Below are 6,277 nucleotides of genomic sequence, written 5' to 3'. Positions count from 1 at the left end.
GCACTGCCTCACTGCTCCCGGGAGAAGAGGGGAAGGTGGGAGTTTGGGAAACTTCGGAGAAAACAACTCTGGTGGCTTTTGCCGTCGTTATGACATTAAAAACAACAACAACAAAACAAACCACAATCAAGAGAACTTTTCTTTTCCAGTCGATCTTATGTTTGAAGCACTTTGTGTTTCCTAAATCCTCGTGTTCCTCCATCCTGCGAGACTGAAGCAGTGTGGCAGGGTTTCTTGGCAAGTCCACGAGTCCGCCCCCCGAGCTGGCTACCTCCCTCTATTGGCTTGACGGCCTGTCACTCCAATCTGTATCCCACTCCTCCCCATTCACGTAGTTTGGTTGCGTCTTGGTATATTTAGTGTTGCCAGTAACAGGGAATTTTTTTTTTTTTTTTTGAGGAGACTACAGGTCGTGGGGCAATTAGTTCATTGAAAACTCTGTTGCTTTACGAGTGGTCGGGCAAAGACTACTTACGGCTTTTTTTGTGCGTTAAGATCTCCTTTAAAGAGCTGCAACTATGCCCAAAAGAAAGGTGAGTGAAACGGGAAAATAGAAGGGGGATTAGCTGCTGAAATATATATTTCCTAATCGGCAAAGTTTTGTTGTTGTTGTTGGCATTTTGGCTTTTAGTTCGGTTTTGTGATGCACTGAATGGAAGCTGAAGGAAGGGCAAAAAGCGGTCGCTGTAAGGCTTACGATGGTCTCATATGCAACTAGTAGTTCACTTTTGGTTTGTTTTAAGGGAAAAGAATCGCTTGAGAGGTGTCTCCATTCTGAATTACAGACAGCCATAGCTCTAGCGCTTCCTACCCCACCCCTCTTCCTCTGATACCCTATTGGAGAACATTTCTCCTCCCAACCACACTTCCAGGCACCAGTTCCCTTCTCTGCCTCCGGCTTTTCTCAGGATACCGTTCCGTTTGGGAAACGAAAGCCTCGGCTTTCTCCCGCATTTGCCTTTCTTCTTCCCATTTTCTTTCTTTTCTTTTTTTTCCTTTCTTTTATTTTTCCTTCCTCCACTTCTTGTCAGGCCAGATGGCTGTGCAACAGTCATCCTGTGCCATTAGGCGGCGCAGGCTGTCGTAGAGAACGAAGAGATTCACCGCTGTAATTAGCAACTTTAGGGCCGAGATATCTGGCACTCTCCAAGCTCTAAGCTAAAGGTGGAAAGAGGATGAGACAACTGTGTCAGATAAGCTATTGCTGATGTTAGGGGTATTATGGATTTGTTCACCTTAGACATGCAGAATTGATATGAGCTATTCATGGGCTACAGATCTTATGCAAACCCTCACTACAAAATTTCTGGCTCCTCTCTTAGATGGCAAATAAGTTCACACTCGGTATTTGCTTTTCTCAGGGTCCCTTAGAAGTGAGACCGAACGCTGTTTAATTGCTTGGTAAAACTGTAAAATAATGTTCTTCTGTAAGGCGTGATTGTTTTAATATCATTCCTATTTATCCGCCCGCCATCCCTATTCCTGGAACGTAGGAATAAGACTGAAATTCCCTGATGCTCTGGGGATAAATATAAATGGTGAAATAGCTTAATAATTCCCAAGCATCACCATCATCTTTCCTGGGATTCCCGCCGCTGCTCTTTTCTAAGCTTGTGCAATGGGTTTTGCTATTTTACAGAGCTAACAACAACCTTGTAGCAGGTAGTGGCGGGAAGTTTTAAAATCCGCGGCTTCTCCTCAGAATAACGCATTGACTTTGAAACAGAGGTTTTTTTTCCTCCCCTCAGCATTGTGGGAGTTGTAGTTCTTGTATGCAGAACTCGGAGGAGAGAATAGTCCCAGAGTCCGTAGAGGATCCGAAAGGACAATTTCATCAAACTTAAGGCGAGAGAAATAAGGAAATTGCACGAAGCATTCTGCCTATCCCCAAAGTTTTTGTTTGTTTGTTTTTTTGTTTTTTGGCTTGAATAGTCTGACTACAGCAGATGGATTCCAAAATTTAAAAAAATTGTTTTTTGGAGATGGATTTACACAAAAAGATGAAATTGACTATGAGTTGTGTGAACATATGTTGTGAGCATACTTTTTCATCTTTACACATTTATTTGCACCTTAGACAGAAGTATGTAACGTGCTATTAAGAAACAGCACGTGGCTGCTTTAACAGGCACCCAGGAAAAAAGTCATAAGCAGTTACATTGCAACTGTAATCTCTAGGCAATATTTTTCTGATCTATATGTTTACATCAATGACCTTATTTCTGTGTGGTTTTCTCCTCATATAGGCTGCAGGTCAAGGTGATATGAGGCAGGAGGTGAGTTTCTTTAGTTTTAGAATCTATCTAAAAATCCACTCATTGTATAAACTTGAGCCACATAAGCAACAAAAAAATAGATGCTGGTTGGCATATTTGCCTCAAATGAGTATCAATATGGTATGCCAGTTAGCTCTTTCAGAAATATAATGTGTTGAAAACTACTAACTTCTTGGAATTTAGCAATTTATTGAGCTTGTTATGATCTGGAGAGAGGTTATTCATCTTAAGCAAAAAAAAATTTCTTTGTCACTTGGTAAGAAGGAACCATATTTTCATTTCTAAATATGCTCCTTACTAGCCATTGAGATAATTTAGCCTAACTATATGGCTGAAAATTTTAATTTGGGATCTTTTCCTTAGTGTATGAAGGGTCCAGAGGAGGAAAACAAATCAAAACTGATATTTTTACTACAATATTTTCTATCCAAATTTACAATTTCTCCTTTAATAACGCATGTACTGTTTCACCAAATATTTTTTACCAAAATACAAATAATTCCAGTTTTGTGTATCTGAATTTTCTTAACTGATTTTTTTTTTCATTTATAGCCAAAGAGAAGATCAGCCAGACTGTCTGCTGTAAGTAGTCCTTAAAAAGAAAAAAAATATGCCTATGTATTGTGAAATGTAATTTTAAAATTCAGGGAACACTGGGTATTATTATATTTGAGATTTCCTTTGGAAATTTTAAGGGAAAACTTTCACACCAATGAAATGTTTTTTTTTTTTTTTTTTTTCCAAGTGCTCAGTTTGAACTGTACCCATTTATTTTAATTCAGAGGTTAGATTTCACTGTTAGTCATCTTTCTTCACGTATGATTTTTTTCCCACATTACCTGCATTTTTTATGCAGATGCCTGTGCCCATTACACCGGATTTGAAGCCCAAAAGAACAGCAACTCCAAGGGTAAATAGTTTACTTAGATTGTTGAAAAAATATTGCATTTGTTTTCATAAATAATTTTTCAGAAAGTCATAGAGCTGATCATTTTGCTTTCTTTAATTTCTGTGAAGTTAGTAATACATGTTATACCATATGGTACGCTATGCATAAGGCCTTTGGGTGGGGAAAATTTCTTCATGTTGTGTGATGTGTCCACTCTGTTTTGGCATTTTCATTAGAAAGAAAAAAAATTAGTTGTTAAGACCCATTAAATGTACATGCCTTTGGTATCACATAGGAACATTATCAATACTCTTGGGAAAACAAAAGATATAAGCTGTAGTAACCAAAATAGTTCTCTATAATAATAACAGTAAATAATATTTGATCATACTTTACAGTTGGCAGTGTTTCATGTACATTATTTTTAAATGGACATAATGGATTTCATACAGGCTTCTGTGCTCTGATGCAGTGGCTAAAGACATGTAGAAATAGCCTTAATATTCACTGTTAAATGCCTAATGCATAAAAATGTTTTAAGGACTTCTTGAATTCCTAAAATCATAAAAGTTTAAAGCTAAGAGGGACATTAAACATCATCTAAGCCATCATTTTATAGTTGTGTAAACTGTAATTATATTTGTAAAATGCTTTGAAATCCTTGAGTAAATGATATTGCTAAAACTACGGCAAGTGAGGTTTTAATAATAGTTGATCTATTAATATTAAGTGAAAATAGAAAATAAAATTTCTTTTTTATTTTTTCAGTATTTTGCTTTTCAAGTTCACTATACTGTGAATGTATGTACTTAATTTATAGGTTATTAAAATAGCAAGTACAGCTTATTTTCTTTAAGAAAGAGAAGATACTCCTAGCACAAAACAGATACTATAAAATCATAGGCAAAATACTTTAACCTCCCTGGCTCTCAGTTTCTCATGTTTTGAAAGTGTAATAACTTATATCTTCATTGCATTTTAGTTTCTAAAGAAATTCCAGATGTATTTTCCCATTTGCTCCTTATAATATCCCTGTGAGGTAGGTAGTATTTTTCTCTTTTTACATATGGAAAACAATCTCAAAGAAATTTACATTTTTGCTCAAGATCATAGCAAGTAAGTGAGACATCCAGAAACCAAACACAGGTTTTCTGGTCCCTTAATCCATTGCTCTTTTTACTACATATGAACTTAGGCAAAGAGCTTTCTTGGTAAAGCAATTATTATTTAAGGCATACCCAAAGTTGTGGACACCAAAAATAAAGCATCTATGTCCCCAGGTCGTCTCTTTCAAATATATCTAAATTAATGTTGTCACTATAATAACATGCTCTTAATTATTACCAGTGAGGCTTTACAATAAAAAAAAAGTTGCTGATTATTAGATTTGAAAGAGATAAACTGGCCCTCTCCACTTAGAGAGAATTAATTTATCAAAGTGTAACCTGATGCTGGAAATTAGTCCTAGTGGGCACTGGTCAGTATTCTAACTTATTGCTTCTTAACATTATATCACTCAACCTTACAGAAAATTTTGATTTATATCAAAGGTACATCGTTCATTTTTAGGTTGCTCTGGGTTTACAATGAAACTGAAAGAGTTAAGAGATAATTCTGTTGACATCAGGTTATTTTAAAGCTTTTCACAAATTATTTACAACAGCTGGTAAAATAGCGTAGGCTATTTCATCAGCATAGCAGTTAAGTTGTTTCTTTTATTTTTATTCTTTTGGTTATTGGAAAGAAAATGAAGACAAAGAATGATACGGATATGATGGAAAAAAATCACAGAATCAATTGACAAATCAATAGCTGAAACCAAGCAACAAGAAGTTGTTGAAGAGGAATGCAACAGTGAAAATGCTGAAAATGGAGAAGACAAAATTATCAAGGTATTTTATAATGTTAACAAATTTATCCATTTGTAAGTTGCACAATGGGTGCAACTGAAAGAAATCTTATTTGCCCTTTAGTTTAAAACTTGAGAAGCTAAATGAATAGTGATTCTATAGTATTCTATAGTATAATAGTTAGTATAATATTATATTATAATATTGGTATAGTATATACTATATATGGTATATTAGTATATTATGATATAATATATACTATAGTGTAGTATAATATACTAATTATAATATAGTATAGTATAGATTCTATAGTATAATGGTATCTAAAAGGAAAATAAAGGAAATGAATTTAAAATACGAGAATTTACAGGTTCTTATAGTGGGAGGAGTGGTTTAGCATTGCTGTTCATAGAACCATGCCAGTGGCCATGGCATAGCTAATATAATGACCTCTTGTTAGACATGGGCAAATCCTCTATTCCTTTTGTAGTCCCATGGACTATTTGTAAATCCCTTTCCCAGAATGTAGGATGCTTTTTTTCTTCTTGTAGGCTACAAAATAAATCATTATGTAAATGTTTTAATAGGCCTTGTGATGCATATTTAATGCATACTACATTTTAGGTATTGTAGTAAAACATTAAAAATGGGATGCAGTATCTAAATCTACAAATCAAGGGTGTATTTTTGGAAAGTCTTTTGTAGATGATCTTATAACATTTGGTACAAGACTTTTCAAGTAACTACCAAAAAAGCCCAAATTTCATAATTATAGGAACAAAATGTATTATTTTTCCAAGGACTATATGCTGTTTATATTTTGTTTTGTGATTTTCAGGAGGCTTTCTCCACAGGAAAATTTATATTTATTTGTAAGTGAAGCATTATGCTTTCCATAAACTAGAGTCCTATCTAAACATTTAAGGGAAACAGTTCTAATGGTAACTTTTTTGTGTCTATACATCTAGGCACCAGCTCCTGAAAAAGAAACTGAGGAAATGAAAGAGGAAAAAATAGAAGATATTGAAGAAGAGGAAAGAGAAAAGAAAGAAACAGTGGAAGCAGAAGGAAAAGAAGATGTAAAAGAAGATCTGAAAGCAGATGAAGAAGGCAAAAACAAAGACAAGGAAAAAAGAATAGATGGAAAAGAGAAAGGAGAAGATGGAAAAGAGGAAGAAGACAAAAAAGAAAAAGGATATGGAAAAGAGGAAGAAGATAGGAAAGGGAAAGGAGAAGACGGAAAAGAGGACAAAGACGAAAAA

General features: G+C 34.9%; 1 long non-coding RNA gene across 1 annotated transcript; it reads left to right on the top strand.

Moving 5' to 3' along the window:
- The first annotated feature begins 403 nt into the window (after positions 1 to 403).
- On the top strand, positions 404 to 6,045 carry LOC119523151. The gene is made up of 6 exons (XR_005214599.1): positions 404 to 533; positions 2,247 to 2,276; positions 2,829 to 2,858; positions 3,133 to 3,186; positions 4,910 to 5,057; positions 5,984 to 6,045. It is a non-coding gene; the product is annotated as an uncharacterized LOC119523151 (long non-coding RNA).
- Positions 6,046 to 6,277: the final 232 nt, after the last annotated feature.

The sequence above is a fragment of the Choloepus didactylus genome, chromosome X (assembly GCF_015220235.1).
Source record: "Choloepus didactylus isolate mChoDid1 chromosome X, mChoDid1.pri, whole genome shotgun sequence".
NCBI lineage: Eukaryota > Metazoa > Chordata > Mammalia > Pilosa > Megalonychidae > Choloepus > Choloepus didactylus.
The sequence above is the reverse complement of the archived record's forward strand: the minus strand, read 5'-3'. Positions and strand labels throughout refer to the sequence as shown.